This window comes from Lepeophtheirus salmonis, chromosome 14 (assembly GCF_016086655.4).
Source record: "Lepeophtheirus salmonis chromosome 14, UVic_Lsal_1.4, whole genome shotgun sequence".
Taxonomy (NCBI): Eukaryota; Metazoa; Arthropoda; class Copepoda; order Siphonostomatoida; family Caligidae; genus Lepeophtheirus; species Lepeophtheirus salmonis.
Genome location: NC_052144.2, coordinates 1,377,454 through 1,396,335, shown reverse-complemented (window position 1 = coordinate 1,396,335; position 18,882 = coordinate 1,377,454). Strand labels below are relative to the sequence as shown.

Genomic DNA, 18,882 nt, shown 5'->3' with positions numbered 1-18,882 from the left:
TGGAAAGGAAAAAAGTATTTGAATAAAAGGGTAAAATGGATTATAGGAGTTAGAAAACCCCCTTGGCCAATACCCTCTATCAATAAACATGCAAGAGATCTTGGAGTTTCACCAAACTCTCCAAAGAGCTACCCAAAAAGTGCGTGGAAACAACCTTGTGAGGAAGAAGATGCCACTTTTGATACCACTAATGAAATAAACCCTTCTACTCTGTTCCAAAACTTTTTTTTGGCCCCCTACATCCCTTATGCCAACCTCCCTTAACTACACCCTTTGGGTGTATATTGAGGGGAAGCCCTACAGTGTCTGTCATCCAAACTCTGAGACCCTCATAGCCACTGTCAGTCAGCACTAGAACGCTATGACATAGTATTATATCTGAAGTGAGTTCCTGGACTTTCGACAGTCCCTGAAAGCCATCATTGCTGTTAAAGGCGGCTACACTAATGATGGAGAGATCTGAGACACATCTATTAATAGTATTAATTTTGTTGAAAATCTATTGTTAATAAATAAATTATATATTACTAATGTTTGAAATTCAAAGTTTTTAAATTTGAATGGACCATATTGTATGTTCACGTTGTGTTCATGTTGGAATTAATTACTGATTGTAGCTTTTTTAAGCTAATTGGTTAGCTGGATTTAAAAAAAAAATGAGCTGAAATTTGTAAGAAAAAAATTTTAATTACAATTTTTTCTATTGTATTATTATGCTACCATAATTTAAATTTCATTAGATGTACGATATGTACAAAAATGGTGTCATTTTTGACTTTTTTTTTTAGCAATTGCTAACAAATTAGGTATTTTGTGGCACACTATATAACTTTTAAATATCCCATAAATCAAAATGAAATGATAACGTCAATTCGTAATTAATTATAAAACGTACAAATTGCAAAATCCCAACTATTAAAATAGGCATCAAATATATGCGTTCTTTATGGTCATTTTGACTCTTAATTCAAGGGGTGTGCATAAAAAGTAAAGACGTCAGAAGGTTAACGCAGTGCTATCTTTTTAAATAACTAAACAAATTTCTAATATATACGTTGAATAATCATACTTTTTTACTCATCTCCCAATTTTCAATTCATCATAATATTTGTTTTGCATATGAGATCACTATTTACTAATATGAGTAAATAGATAAATAAAAGTTATGTAATTCACAAAAGCCTTACATTTGTTTCATACCTTCATTCACGTTAATATTTGGATGTTTTTTTACATATTATATAGGAAGAAGATTTATTAGGGTTGAAAAGTGGATTTTGTGTAGTAAATTAGTAACTAGGAATGAACTAAATAGTTACTATTCATAATGTACCAATTTTTTATACATATATATTTCTTCATAAATAATGGTTTTGGGTGCTCAATCATTTTAATTGTTTCTATATTCTTAAAAAAAAAAAAATAATAACATACAAAATAAGGGAAAAATAAAAACGGGAGGCGCTCGAGTCAAAATTACTCGCACGCGCTCCCACGAATGCGCATATCATAATAATAAAAATAATAGTACGAATATGGATAAAAAACAAGGAAAAAATACAGTAGCCAGTAGCGAGCTTTCTGCTAAAGTAACCTAACGGAGCTTAGAGAGTCGTTCATATTTTTTTGGTCCGTGGTCCGTGATTGAGTGATTTGATTGTGTTATATACATATATATTATTTTTTAGTGTGAATGATATTTTGATTAAATCAGCTAAAAATTTCTATAAAAAGTGGATTGTACAACATTACGATAAAGGATTTTGGATTAGGTAAGGATCAAATTAATATAACTACTCCCTAGGGCTGCTTTTAGGGGGGTTCGGGGGGAGGCTTCTTTTATTGTTTGAAAATAAGATATGTTCCTTGTCATTTTTCTGAAACGTAAGAAAAAGGCTTTCCTTAATAAATAATTTGATTCATTTCTGAATTTCTCTTCGTAGTCATTTTTTTATTTATTTATAAAACGTCCTATGAATAAAAAAGTTATATTATTATTATATTTCCTTACTTATAATAATCCCTAGACCTCAATAATCCAAATTCCCCGACTGCTATTTCCAATTTCCCTCCCCCTAATACTATATAGACATCACATCCCAACGGCATACGATATCACATTATACCGCGCACAACACACAAGCTCAAACACTGAAGCACCTAAGGCCCATCTTCATAAATGAAGAATTCGTTTTGTCCACGGAAAAAGGAATTCATTTATTTTCCGCGCAAAGTGTTTTATTGTTAGTAAGTTCAAAATTATTGGAATTCTCGTGAGCATACAATGAGTAACTTGCTAAATATATGAGCTCCTATTAATTATTTCTTCCCATCTTGAAAGTTCAAAGGTGTTAACGAGGAAGGAACACCATAGTTTTTGATCTCATCTCGGTCAATACAATTGTTTAATTTCCCCCCATAAACTTTTCTTTTGATTAACATTTAAGAGGATTTAAATAATTTTAACATCTCTAATTTTCCAAAATAATAAATGTTCTTTTCCTTGTTCTGTGAGCTATTAGAAGCTCCAAACATTCACATTATGCTAGTTAAATCTGGCATCACTTGTATTAAAACATACGTTTTTTTATTAAATGTTTTTCATTGGACTGATGATAACTGACTTTTTCTACTTCTCCTCATCTCCAATACTTATATGTGATTCATCAACATAAAAACAATGTATACACCAAAATCAAGAAAATGAAAATATTCCAATCAATTTTTAATTTATATATAAATACAAACCTATATGTCATGCACATATTTGAGTCAAGTATAGGCTTATTATTCAAATTTGTGGATAGGTGAGGATACCCATGAATTTTAGCTATTGTTCAGAATCTTTCTATGGATTAAGAGACTAATATTCTCCCCGATATGGCCTCTTTCAAATTAAATTTATCCATTTTTTTTATTGCGACAATCAGTTTGCATAGCGTTAAGTTCAATTTGCGTTACATCCAAAGAGTTAATGAGAGTAATAATGCCTTTATAGAAATTGACCATCATATGCTGAGGTATACAAATATACATTTTGAGAAAAATCTTTATGGGTTGTTTTTATGTTGATGAGACATGTAAATATATGTATATAAAATGGAACAATAAAATTGAATAAAGGAAATTCGCGGAAAATGGGATTTAAACTCACGAAATGTCAAGTTTTTTTTCTTTTCTTTAAAAAAAAAAAAAGAAGAAGTAATTTAATGTGAGATTTATGTTTTTACTTGACATCCATGTTGACTTCTTATTATCGTTAAAATACAACAACCCATGCTCAACCATGGACCAAAATGAATAAATTATCCATTTTTATGACTTGGAGATTTATTTTTTTCTCCATTTCATCTTTGGAGGTCCATCTCTCTCTCTCATTCACTCTGAGCCCCTTTCATACTTATGTCAATGAGATTAAATGACGTACAATAAAACCGATCTTTGTGTTGTTGTATGTGGAATGCTAAATACATGCAAATATATGATTACTTGCATATATGTATATATGACTCGTCAACATCAAAACAGGGTTGAATTGTTTTTTGTAAAAATCCATCAATATGTTAAAATGCTTGATCGAGTTTGTTTTTTTCCCTTTAAAATATATTGACACACTTTTTGATTCTTTGAGTGGAAGCCACGCTTTTTGGGACTTAATTTGAAAGTTAAACTCAAGATCATTTATTGCGAAAAATAACGTAGAAGTGTAAAAAAAATATCATATAAATAATGAACTAACTAAATATCGCCTGAGGTCAGCCTCACTTCCCTGACAAAAGCATAGAGATACGAAATCCGATCTCTATAATAAAAACTATTTTTCCCAAGCTTCTATGTATATTTGGTTTTGGAAGGAAGATGGTGTTGTGATGAGAGAGTCCTGTTTCGTGGAAGAAGTAGCCATTATTTGGTATCCAAGGGAGAGGAAGTTTATCTTTCTGTTTAAAATTCTGTGGAACATAATAAAATACTTAATGGCACGTCTTTGATATAAATTGATGATGGCAAGTCTTTTTTATTTTGCATTGATAGTTTCCCTTATCTCTCAATAAAGGAAAAATCGACACAAACCTTACTTGTACCTTTTCCAGAGACTGAATCAAATAGTTTCTGAAAGGATTACAGATATCAAATCCGCATATTAATATCGGGAGGACATACAGTTTGTAGAGTTTATATCTAACTCTTTTCATGTGACCAATGGCTGTGGATAAGGATGATGGAGTGTAAAAAGTTGAAAAAAATATCATCGTATTCGGATGTTTGAATTATCCGTTTTTCTCCATTTTTTTTTATCATCCTAGCATTATTTTATGTTGACAAGTCATATATATATCAATCCCCAATGAAAGCTTTCAAAAAGAAGCCTCAGAATTGACCTTTTTTCTCTTAATAATATTCTCTCTTTTATTATCAATTTGTTTGATTTATTAAACGACACAGGGTATACATATTTGTGACGATTCAATATAAATTCAATGTTAAAAATAATAATAGATGAGGTTTGATAAACAAAACCGTAACTTTTAAGGTTATAAAATTTAAATGAGGAGCATCATACTAAAGCTCAAAGCCTTACCCATAATCATACCATACTGATGAATAATACTTTCCTCGTATAAGGTTGTAGAAATTGCCTTTAAAAAATTATATGATTCTTTCATAAATTGTAAAAAAGCTAGAAAAAGAAAATATCAATTTTGATACAATTTTTTTTTTTAAACTCAGCTCGGCACTTTAATATTTTGTGATACTTTTGTTTGATAGATTGAACGACATATATATGTAAAAGAACCCATGCAAATTAATTACTTTTTATTATGCATTTATCTGCATTTTTTGATTACTTTTATATATAGATGTAAAAGATTCAAGGAATATAATTTGATTTTTTACAAATTTTCCCTTTATTTTGCCAAAAATTAGATTTTTAGACCATATAAAAAAATTATTTAATATTCTCTATATGTATTCATACATATTACTTTTGAATTTGAATTTTTGAAGTATATTAGCCATTTTTATTCGCATATTTGAGCCAGGATTTGAAATGAAAGAAATCAATAATAATTGACCATAAAGTTAATTTATTCATTGCCAAACTGTATGTTTATTTTAAATAAGTGCTTATTATTCAAATGTGATCATTTAATCTTGAGAAAATGGAATTTAAAGGTTAAATAACCACCATATTTCTAGGGTTTTATTTGAAAAGAAATATAACTACGGGTATTCAATTGTTTTTACGCCAAAGGGTTTATTTGAAGGGTTGAATAGTGATAATTTCATTTACAAAAGAGTATTTGGGTCTAAAAGTTTTAATCGGCTGTAATATCGATTTTAATTTAACTTTATGGAGGAAATAATTAATAACTTGTTTATAAAATTAATTGTACTAGGTCCGTAGTTGAAACTTGGATGCTTTTAAAAGAGAGAAATAAGGAAAACACATTAAAAGGAATTGATAATTCTTGCCATTAGCTAAAAAGTAGTGTGCATTAACACTCCATCCTTCAAAATTAACACAATCCTAACTTGACATTAGGAAGCAGGTAGATTATTTACAACATCAGAACGGACGTTAATGACGATATTGACATCAAAATGAAACGTGGAAGTGTTTTCCCAATTCAAAATAAACCCAGAAGCGCGCATTAAACACCCCACAGAAATTCATGCGATCTCAAGTCAAATAATTTATCATTTCTGAAGGCACAATCCGGAATGCCGTCAAAAAAGCAGAGCCAAGAGTTACAGCATCCTTTATTAATCCAAAAGGTTCATCAGGACCAGCTCCAGCGTTGTCAAACACTTCTCAACAACTTGAATAGAGTAAAGGTTGTATATTCACCTTCTGGTCGCATGTCGAAGCCAGGGCACCAAATTTTGAAGCACTCATGGCTTTTATTGAGTAGTATTAGAGCTCTATGAGCTCCAATTATCTACTGTCAGAGATTTTGGCAACGCATCGAGACCATTATGAAAGTATATAAAGGCTACATTAAGGATTAGTAACAGGTACACATATGTACAAAGTTTAGGTAATTTAACTGCTCTGCTTTACCAAATAAAACTAGTTAAAGTCCAGATTCAAAGTGTCTTATTTTCAATTACGCTTCCTATAATAAATTTATTGTTTTCCTATATCTTTTTAGAACATATATCAATTCATTCTTCAAGAAAAATTGCTCTCCAGACCTGCAATACAATCTAAATGAATTTATTCTTCACCTTTAACAAATGTGATAAAAGCTTTTCTTCACTTTTAGTAGAAAAGATATAACATAATATCGCAGCCACTTGTTAAGTAACTTCTTAAAATAGTTACTCTTCATATGTTCTATACAACAGCCAAGAAAAAAAGTATATTCTTTAAGAAACAAAAAAACATATTTGTACATATTGTATATGTAAAGTTATCGATGTTTAAAAAAAATATAGAGAGAGTAGAATCTCGTACATAAGATTTCTTCCTTGGGGCTGAATAAGTGAGGCCTTTTATGATATATGAGTAGGTATATGTATACTTGATAATGTGGTTACGTCAAACAGAAGCACAAATAAATTCAATAATAAAACATTCATATTTTCGTCATATTCTCAAAGATTTTCAAAAATTCATGCATACAAAATATGTTATTTACCGTGTGCGGATTTTCCATCTTAACAAAAAATAAACCTTCTTACTTGAGGTGTTTTGTGAAAAAAAGTCGAAAATTACAAATTAGTCTTTGAATACTCTACTGCAGTGTTTATTACTTACTTTTTTTTCTTCCGTCTCAGATGAGCACAGACAAAGACAACATAATTTATAGATTGCCACTCCTTCCTGCGGGGATGATTGTAGGAAAGACTGTTTGCCAAGTGGGTGTTTCCAGAGTCATTGTGTACGCAGAATATGATGAAGATTCTTACTACTATTAAGAAATCCGCCAACGTAATGTCATTGGGATTTGTCGTATCCAATGACCCCGTGTCTTACCGCATCTGGTCCCAAAGTGGGTACATCATGTGGACAAAGTTCATCCCATTAATACAAAATTTCCAAGTAAAAATATGCTGGTACTCCAGAACAAAGCCCCTGTGCACACGGCAAAAGCGGTCCAGTTGTCTTGAAAATAATTCGGACTTCTGGTCCAAGGAAGTCTGGCCGCCATACGGCCTAGACCTGAACCCGTTGGACTTTGCCTTCTGGTCGCACATTGTGTCCAATAGCAGAATCATTTCTCCGATATTGATGTCTTGAGGATATCTTTGTAGCCGAATTATGAGGCACAATGGGCGTATACTTCATAGCAAAGCGCTTTCATTCCTGAAAGAGGAGGCTAACAGCTGTCATCCAGGCTGAGGGAAGTTGCATGGAGTAAATTATTTACTTTAATGTATTAATATATAGTTTAAAAAAGTTTCATTAAATTCGAACATATTCTCTAGGAAATACTTTTGCTTCAAATGATTGCATTCATTTATAAAATTTGCAAATATGCACGTGGTATATACTATATAATTGGGTAGCTTTTATTGGGTACTGAAAAACCCCTATAGATTGGTTATAATAATTAAAATATTTTCCTCTGCCAAAAACTGTGACATTTGAGCGACATTCATGGGCCTTGGCTCTTAAACTTTTTAATAAAAATGGTTAATTTTTCAACATTTGTTAATGTTTTATTTGAAACACAGATAAAAATTCGAATAAATTAAAATTTAACTACTACAGAGAGAAGGAGACTAAACCAAATAATTTTTCTTTTTATAGATACAATACTTTATAATACAATCAATGTGAAATAATCTAATTGATATAAAAAATGATTGAAACTGATAAAACTACTAAATCATTAGTATTGTCATACAATATATTTATGCTTACAGAAAAAGTTGTTATTGTAACTTTATCCTATAAGGAAAATAGAGATATCGATTTTTTTCCCCCCCAATTAATTTTTGCATATAGGGCCAAACATTAAGAAGTGAGACCCACCATTAAAAATTAATACTTTTAAAAAATATTTTCTTAAGTATTGGGAAATTAATTAAACTATGAAAAACTATTCCATGCTAAATTTCAGAACGATTTAAAATATTTGGATGTTCACCAATGCAGTTGAAATATATGTAGTTTATACTTATATTATACAATTTATCACACGTTATTACTAAAAATGATTAGAAATTAGATTTCTGGCGAACCATTTTTTTTTTGTTTTTTTTACCTATTATAATCAAATGATTCAATTTTTATTCTTATTGAAAAAAAGTTGTAGCTTCCACAAATCAATTTTTTTTATTTTCTGTTAAATATTGTGTTCTTTTTATCTTTATACATCAAGAGCGAAAATATAATTGTTCATTTTTTTCTAACATAATAATTATTAATCATCATCAAAGTACAAATATTTGTAAATCCTCATAAAAATATGTGAGATGATCTTGTCTTTACGATAAGGTGAATGGGGGGGGATTCATGCTCACAAATGAAATTAGTTATGTGAAAAATAAACATTTAAAAAAATATATAATGTATTGGGGGAATCTCTGAACCCCACTCTCTCGAGTTTAAATTTAATTCAAATTATTCTAATACTAATAGATAACTTTTTCCGAATAACCTGTTTTCAAAATTAAAAAAATAAATAATCAAAACCCTTTAAAAACCATTCCCCTAATCTACAATGCAATTTCTGATCTTTAACTTATCCAGCTCAGAGTTTCAAGCTCTGTTTCATGATGAAGTTGATCAAAACTCGTAATGAAGACCCTTGCGTTTTGGATCGTTTTATGTAAAACACTCATTTCATGGATGCATATAATTATTCATTGTTTGATAAGTTCTGAGTTAGGCAACACAATATTTTAAATAATTTTGTTATTATAATATAAAAAAAGATGGTTGGGAATTGACATATTTTTTTACCATAAATATCTCAGGCATCCAATCCTTTGATTTGGATAAATCTTTTATTAAACAAAGATGATATCAATATTACGATTGATACTAGAGGCGGATTCATCAAAAGAGCTCTTTTTTACAATTCAGTGTTGGAAGTTGCGTTTGAAGGTAACTTATCTGACGGTGGTGGGTTTCATCCCAAACTTTGAAGTATAAATGGGAGTTTGTGTGGGTCCCTTACTGTTTAATTATGTAGAGGTGAAGGGGTAAATATCTCAGGCGGGAAAGGTCTGTAATGAAATTTCGTAGAAACTGTTTTTTATATTTTGAAATGTAATATTTTCCGATCGACGTTTTGCCCATTCGTCGCTTTGTTCATTCGACATTTGGTCGTTCACCGTTTTGACCTACTACCATTAAAACTTTCACGGTATAATATTGAACCATGACTTGATACGGTAAAACCGTAATGGTACGCTACACATGATACCATCGTAGAGAATTATTTATGATAAAATACTTATTTCTTAATATAAATCATATTTAATCCTTTAGATTCATCAAAAAAGATTTTAGTTTTTTTGTTACATATACTTATTTTCTATATAGAAACTAAAAGTGAATATATTTTTAATGATAAATGCGTATTGTACTGTAGTTTCAACCATCAGTGTCAAACCGCAGTTCTTACTGTTCCTCATAAGCTCTAATATGTAACTATATGAAATATAATTTTCAATTAGAAATTCACATATTTTTTCATACCTACTCCCATATTCAACCACAACAACCACAAACTGAACAAAACTCAACCATAACCTTCCTCCAGATCCTCGAGGCTTTTATATCATATTTAGGTATATTGTAAGTTTTAATTGTATAAGCACATAATTTTCGAGGTTCTACAAATATGTGGATAACTGTTTGTCTTAATTCAATGATTATTGGAATTGTATGCCCTTAAGGGTTAATTACACATTGAAAAACTTTTCCTTTTTTTAAACATATGTGTACCCTTTTGCAAATAATTTTTTTTTGGCGGAAATGAATTGTTTTTATGTATTTATTAATATGCCTGGAGTTATATAGAACATTTTTCTCATTACTTTTTGATTAATTTATTATATACCTATTGGATCTGTTTAATAGATTCAAAACATTATAGTATTACAATTACTCCATCTGACGATCTAGGAATGGTCTTTGAAGTGAATGTACAGAGTGTTCCATTAAAAGCTGAGCACTATGAATTTTAAACTTCAACAAGATATAATTTATTAATTAATAATATAATTTCAACTAAATGAATACTATAAATAGAGAAGTGTGTCGAAGCTCTCGTAATCATTAATCTAGCCGCCCTTAAGTGCAATGATCGCTTCCATGTGGCAACGGAAGGTCTGGAACCCACTACGGATGTAGTCCTCTGTCATGGCGTCCCAGTGCTGGCTAACAATGGCTTTGAGGGCCTCAGTGTTTGGATAACAGACACTGCAGGCCTTCTCCTCGACATGAACATAAAAATGATGAGGGTAATATTATAAAAGCCATGCCGATATGCTGGAAAATTGGACAATTTTGAAGGGATCCCGATTATGTTGGAACTTTATTTGAATGTAGTCGATAATGATTCAGATGTAGATCCTTAATTCTGCTCTGAGTCCAACAAGGACTTACAATGATAACTCCTCAAGGTTATTATCTGTCTTTTATCTAGTCGTGGTGACCGCAGGGGTGGACTATAGCCCACTTAAATGAAGGAATTTTAGCTATTTACGAGATTTTTTTTGGTAAGGATTAAAAATTTTTACTCGAAAGTAGGGGTAAAAATGTTTTTAAGGATTTTTTTCTTTAAAAAAATTAAATTATGCAACAAAGAAAAAAATTGAATATTTGAATAGCTATAGATTTTTAAAATTTCAATAAACCAAGCACAAAAATATATATATATATATATTAATACAATTCTGCGGATGTCTTTGTTATGAGTACATACAAGAGCTCAAACAAGTTTTGAATATAATTGAATGGAGTAGGATAGGAAGTTCACTACACATGAGTTGAATAGTAATGACAAAGGCTAGTCAATATATTCCTCATATTACCAATTCCAAAAAAACCGCACCAGCTAAAAAATGCACGCGATTTACATCACAATGTATATCCAACCCAGAGCAGAGTGTTAAAGGTACATACTTAATTAGTGTAGGTTACAACTTATTTATCTACGTGATGGATCTTATTAGTCCTTGTTTGTACCTTCTTCTACTCTTCCTTCCTGGGGCATTCCTCACGGTACAGATGGATATCCCTCTTTCATGTATTACACCACCACCTGCCCCTTGCAAAATATAGCCACATACAACATTATGTATATAATTTTAAAAGTCGACTTAGCATGACTCTTCTCCTTACTCCTTATCTTCCTATTCCATCACGGATGTTCATTTATCATTCTCTTAAGTATGTACTGACTTTTTGTTCTTGCTGTGTTATGTTGTGTTAATGTTAAATGTAGATCTCCTCCTTGAGTCCATTGAGTGATTTCTACTTTATTATTGGGATTGAATAGAAGGAAAGGGCGCCAAAGAGAAATAAATACAGCCTAATTTGTTATCAGCTGTCGAAGTTGACCACTTTCCAGAGGCATCCGCAGGTTTAAATATGCAAATATATATTTTTTTTTTGGAGGAGGGGGGAGCTAGTAGGGTAGGGAGCTGGGTTTTGGATTTTTGTTGAAATAAAATTCAAAAATTAATTTTTTTCAAAAAAAAAAAAAAATTTAATCTAATTTTTTGTTAAAAAATATCCAAAATTCCATTATGATCACAAAAAAATTTCAAAAATTAAACTTTTCGGAAAAAATAACTGTAAAATTAATTTTGTTGGAAAAATATTTCCAAAAATTAAATTTTTTGAAAAAACAAATTTCAAACATTAATTCTTTTGTGAAAAAAAAATTCAAACATAAAATTTTGAATAATTAATTTTTTTGGAAAGATATCAAAAATCGATCGTTATTCTCAGAAAATTAATTTTTGCAAAATTAGATTTTTTTTAAATATTGAATTTATCGAAATTTGAACACTACAGCCCCTCCAACCCACCCCCAAGGACGCCTCTGACTTCTTAATTGGTAATTTGAACCTAGATGTGTTGAATTATAATTAGCTCTTATTAAGCTCTGAACACTTCTAAACAATTATTAAATACAAATTCTATATTTGGGAAGAATGGGCGCATGATTGCCTGACTGGCAACTGATTTTGGGACTTATTTCGTTTCTTTTTGTACGAAGGGTTGCATAATGAAAGTAACTGCATGAGAGACAACAAGATGTATGTATAATTGATCAAAGATATTAGCTGGCAAAAAGTGTAAACTATGACATTAAATTTGTGTGTTTCTTTGATGTTAATAATAGGCAAATTCCGTCTAGATAAATGATATTTCACTCTGATTGACTCCCATTGGTAATACAATGTTGGTCAATCAACTTCTTTCCTTTTGAATGTGTTGAAGTTATACTACACCATAATACCTAGATATGAAATATGATACATTTATACATTAACACAAGAGTTTAATTCATTTCTGGGCCGGAGTTTGTAAGTCAAAGCAATTTATCCTAAAATTAAATATGTAAAAATACTATGCTTGATGTAAATCTCGTTTTCCATCGCCAAATCTTGACTAGCTCATGTTTGAATAAGTATTGGTATGTTATGACACTTGAATCTCTAAGTATTACTGTATTTTGTTTCTACATATGGGTACAAGGACATAACGTCGAAAGACAAAACGTAGAAGGTTAAAACGACAAACGTACAAAAAGTTTATCGATCAAAACATAAAACGTACAAAAACGTAGAATATACAATTTTATGAGGATATTGAAAAAAAAAAGAAAAGATTTGAGGACATTTTGACATTGCAACCAACTAATGTATACTTACGTTTAAAAAAATCAAAAATCTGTATTCACATAACTACATATGTATTTGTATAGAGATTCTATAACAACTTTCTTAAATAAATATTGCTCAAATTATATTCCATATTGTTTACGTTGTAAAGTATTTTCTTCTAAAATATCATAAGGATACAAATTATGCACAATAGCATTGAAATATTTTAATGATTCCATATTTTCAGATTTAATTAAAATAGTTTGACGTTTTGTCTTTCAAAATTATGTCCGAGCACCGAAGATGTGAGATGTTCAATGATTACAAAAGTAGTTTTGACCTCACTCAAAGTATTTTCAAAACTTCCCACGGCCATTTTACATGATAATTTAGTATATAAAGTTGCAAAATTCTGCTTCAATCAATACTTTACTTCAATTAGACTTTAACCACACTTAATGTTTTTAGTTTCTTGAGTATTTTCGCAGTTTATGATACTTTTTTGAGAATGTGTGAATCGGATATGTGTTTTGGTGACTGTTAATGTTTATTAAAAAGGAATTTATGAGGGTGGGAGGGGTGGGGGGGAATCATAAAATACTTTTCGAACTACCCTAATGTAGATCTTCTCCAGTCCATAGACCACTACAATGCGATCAATTGCAATATATATTGTATTTTCTTTTGTATATATAAACTAACTAAGATGATTATTTAATATATATACCTACTGTATATACTGTCAACAGTCTGTTAACGAAAGAAACAACATCTGTTTTATTTATTTTAACAACCAAACGTGAACATAGACAAAACATTACCATGCAGTTTGCATTCGTGCCTTGCTTATATACATACCGGGTGCGGCAAGAAAATCTTTATACTTGGTTGTTGCTACATAAATCAAGGTTTTTGTGAATCCAGTAAAAATTTTCCGGTCAAATGCTAATAAAAAAAAAAAAAAAAAAAATAGATCTTCCTAAGTATCTTAGAAGCCGAGAAAATGGCATCTGAACGTGACGAACGAATTTCGATACACGCACTTTTGGACACTGGCAAGAAACCAACAGAGATTTCAAAGTAGTTGGGATCCAGACCAACCAACTGGACATGATCGTGGTGTTTCAGGGGGATAGTGTGCCTGCACAAACCCCCAAAAAGGCCCAGAAGTGTTTGGAGGACAATTTGTCTTTCTGGCTAAAGAAGATGTGGCCCCTTACTCATCAGATGCCAACTCATTGGACGTTACTTTTATGTGTATGCTGAGTCCAAGGCCTGCACCTTCCGTCGCTCAAATATCAACAACCTCAAGTGCACCGCCAACCAGCACTGGGGTGTCATGTATGAGGACGACATCTATGATTAGGGTAGGTGGGTATGAGAGGCTCAACAATGATTGTAACATCCACTATATTTATTTTTAATTTTCATATAACAAGTGTAGCTCAAATAAATCCATTATTTTTCAAAGGGACGGCTTTCGTAATGTGTATCTTGCTGTATAAATGCCATCAGTTTACGCTTGATGGTATTAAAAAGATAGTATTTCGCTCTAAAAAAAGTTTTGGGACAGTTTGTCATTGGGTTGACTCACTTTTGTTTGAGAGCGTGTCATAGACGAAAATACAGCATATTTATCCGTTTTTCTTCGATAAAGGGTAAAACGTAAGCCCATTAACTGAGAATGTGAATAGTGTTGATGGTCCTGATTCTGTAACAGCCAATCACGGGGAGTTGTGGTTTTGTCGATTCCCTTCCAGTAATTTTAATGTCTAAGATGCACTACGATTTGCAAGCCCAATTTTTCGGAAATGCGGATAAAATAATGGTGATAACCGTGATGTGAGGACTGTTTTGATTACCAAGGAGATAAAATTTAATGGGGGAAAAAATAGAAAATATACTCCATTAAAAATAATGGATTTCTTATGGATTTCATTTCACTACACCTTATATATGCTTATTAGTGATAGGTGCTATTTCCTAAATTTCCACTCTTCTGTTATTTGTTAGTCTTCTACATACAAATTTAGAATGTTAATCTCTCTATTTGTGTTTGGAGACCTGCTTAATATTTGTAACTGGGTGACTACTTAACCTAAGAAATCACATTGTAGTAACGAGCGTGTGTAGCTAGTCTGAGCACATCATATTCAAAAAGAAAAGAAAAATGGAAGTACTTATTGGTTGGAGTACAGCCTATCAATAGTTTAAAACGCACTGAAAAACAACGTCAACTAGCGGCAATTTATTTTCGTCATTCTGTGTCAACTCCAAATTTTTTGAGTACCGGTTGAGTTCCAGAATTCTAATTTATAAATTTAAAAACACTAGATGGAACAGTTCAGTAATAGATACGTCACTACTTTTTGTGTCTCTTCTTCTCCCGTAATTATCCACTTAGGAGTCCATATTAAAAAAATAATTCCTCTGGTACATGTCAAGCCTATATTATTTAAAAAAAAAAAAATATGCCTCATTAATTTCCTGCTTACCTATCCACCCATTTCATACGTAATTTAAAACAAAAATTGGCATCTGTAACAATGAAGATTTATCCAAATGAATCAACCTATTTATTCATAGGTAGCCAGGCATATCCCCGTAATATCTCAAACTTGTAATGTCCTCATTGCTAATACATGTATTAGCAATGAGTTCCGGTAATCCGTCAATTCGTACCCAGACCATCAATGTTTAAAATACCTTCAAAAGTAGATACATTGCGGGTAATTACTTGTTGGCGAATAAAATTAACAAAAACGTATTAGGATTATTATTTATTCGTGTGTTCCGGGGCTCAATTATCCGTACCTATCCGGTTCCAAAAAAAAGATATACCCCATCCTAATACAAAGTTATAATTACATCAATAACACTATGCAACAAAATTGAGCTCTTGGAGCGCCCGCCGGCTAAAATCCTCATTGTTGTTTAAGCCATAAAACACGTAAATTATTTTTAAAATTGTCAAATGTAGACTTTTTTTTTAATATGACGTTTAGAGAGTATAATTTCGATTTAGAGGCATATTTTGAAATAAAATGAAAATATCCATGAAAATTAAATTGTAATAGTAATTGATAAAAACATTAATAAATCGAAAGATAAAATATTTATTGAGTTATCCTGATTATATTTCTTATGAAATGGTTATAATGATTCAAAAATAAAGTAAAATGTGTAGGGTCTTGTTTGGAAGGGAATATTTATTTCAATCCCTTTATGTTACAACTTCAAAATATTTTCCGTAAAGAAAAAGTTAGATTTTGATTGATTTTTTCAATTTAACTTTTAATTTCCTTATGAAATATTAAATATGCAATGTAAAGTTGGGTGAAAATGTTTGGAAGTTAAATATATTTGAGTCAGTTATTTGACTAATTGTTGACAGGTTGAAAAATGTTTCATAGAAGAGCAGTTTCAATGTTTCATTTTGGTTTAGATTTACAGACTCTCCTCTGTATGAAGCGAGGACAAAAAGGTTGGAATTACTTTGATGTCAATCATTAAGTCAACTCCAACTTTAACAAGCATTTACACTTATAACCCCTGTAGAAATCCCCGGTCTTACACTCCCACTTTCATGAGGGCACACAGAAAGGATTACTGTAAACTTCGATGTTCCCTTCTCAAGAGTTAAATAATAACTTCAACAGCTATGTAAAGTAAAACCCTTGTTCATATTACCAGTTCAGAAATTTCCCTCCCGCTTTTTAGGACATATTTTATACACATCTATTAATGCACCCCCCCTCAAACCATAGGACGTTTTCCTTCATTTGAATATTGAATCAGTATGAAGATACATGCATGAGATTTATTGTATTATAAGCAAACTTGACTTTGCAGTCTTAACTTTACTTGAAAGAACGTTACAGATGGAGAATATTCACTTTTATGTGTATATATTATATATGTGTGAACATAAAAACAATCTTTAACAAGAATCAAGACCGGGGAAAAATATTTCCTTGTTATAACAGATGGTCCATTGAAATTAATTTACTTTATTTAATAATTCACTTATTAATTCAATAATAAATGAAGGTTGAGTGATTGAAATTAATTTACATTTCGATTTATTAAAGTGTAAGCAATTAGTTATAAGAGAAAACAAACCTGAGCTCTCTAGCTTACGTACAAGTCGAGAAAATGACACTTGAACGTGATTCACGAATTTATATTCTCGCACTCCAAGTAGTTAGGCCTCTCCCGAACCATTGTCTACGCCGTATTCATGTCCGAAACGTTGGAGAGGAAAAATAGCTCTGTGAAGGAGGCAAAATTGGATCCGAAGGAGTTAAAGAAATCAGGTTTCCCCAAGTCCATGAGGCCCCATGCAAGAGATTTCCCACCAGACTGTCCAAAAAGCTATCAAAAAAGTGAATGGAAAGAGTTAATCTAATAATACGTCATGACAGCGATATATTTTTTTTTTGAGTACCGGCAGCTCATATTCAAGGGGCGTCTGGGGGAGGTGGACTAGAGGGGCTGTAGCCCACACAAATTATGAAAAGTTTCCTTTTTTCAAAAAATTTAATTTAATTTTTCAATTTTTTTTTCCAAAAATTTAATTATCTGTAAATAGCTATAGATTTTTTTTTAATTTGATATTTTGTGGATAGCGGTGGATTTTTGAAATTTTTTGAGAGTAACTGTGGATTTTTGAAATTTTTTTCCACAAAAAAATAATACTGTGTGTATAGCAGTTGATTTTGAATTTTTTTTCCAAAAAAATAATTTTGTATATATAGCATTGGATTTTTGAAATTTTTTCAAAAAATATTAATAATTTTAGAATTTTTAAAAAAAATTGTTAATTTTTTTAGAAATTGTTTGAAAAATTAAATTAAATATTTTAAATTTTTTTTTCAAAAAGTGTTAATGATTTTAAATTTTTTCAAAAATTGTTAATATTTTTGGATATTTTTTCTAAAAATATTTATATTTAAAAAAATTAAAAAAAAAAATTATTTTTAATATTTAAAAAAAATTTCTAATTAATAGTGAAATTTTTTCAAAAGGTGTTAATAATCTTAGAATTTTTTTCCAAAAAAACATTAATTTAACTTTTTTTTGTTATTAAAAATTTTATTTGTAATTTCTCTAATTTTTTTCGAAATTATTCCAAAAACTAGGTGCCCCCCTCAATCAAAAAATAAGAGATATATATATATAATCCTACGAATGCCTCTGTAATTTATAAAACTCCCCTTAATAACCCTAAATATCAGAGTACAAAAAGGTTCTATCAAAAAATGTTCTTATACAAATTAATGAGTAATGATTTGTAGGAAATTCATAATGAAAGCTTCTTTTATGTTTATTTATCACATACACGAACAGAGTCAAATATATATATATATATGTATATAACAAGTACATTTATGTAATTTACTTCTCTATACGATAAGATATCATAGGACTAACAAACATGACGGTCTGGGTACACAACAAAAATATTCAATTAGTCCATTTATACATTTTCATATGGAGGCAAATGACAAACAGAAGTCACCACCGCACGGCACACTTTTTTTACTTTATGTATAATAGTTAATTAATCTTTTGATTCAGGGATATACAATATAGTAGATTAGGAGCTACGATAATGGATGTGGAGAAAAATGAAGCGAGGGTGGAGCCTCCTTATTCACAATATACATATATATGTACACCAATACCAAAAAGTTTATCTTGCTCTGTTTGTATTTTCGTTTTTGCTTAGTCATTTTTCCCAACTTTTTTTTATACAAAAAAAAATGTATATATATATTACATCAATGGAATTGATAAATGATTTGAAATCATTACATTTCTGTATCGTTCACTCCAATCAAAAGATTCGTGATCAAATACACAACTAATCACGGATACTGTTGCTCCTAGTATTACGTTATTCACATATATTATATACATGAGTAGAATCCCTGTAACTCGGGTGGCACATCTGTAGATTTGTATACAATATGACATCGAAGGAGTGTGGTATTTTTTGTGGTTTCAACCTATAGGGAGTTTGTTATTTTCTAGAGCTGTTGATGAGAGAACAACTAAGTCGTTTTGTGAGGATTTTTC

At 30.6% G+C, this 18,882-nt stretch overlaps 1 protein-coding gene across 2 annotated transcripts in view; it reads left to right on the top strand.

Annotated features, from left to right (window-relative positions):
* Nucleotides 1–1,526: 1,526 nt before the first annotated feature.
* LOC121129516 (uncharacterized) overlaps nucleotides 1,527–18,882 on the top strand; it is a 283,434-nt gene continuing 266,078 nt past the window's right edge. For both annotated transcript variants that reach the window (XM_071893302.1, XM_040725237.2), the window contains exon 1: nucleotides 1,527–1,772. The gene's annotated coding sequence lies outside the window, so the exon portion shown is untranslated. The remainder of the gene's footprint in view (nucleotides 1,773–18,882) is intronic.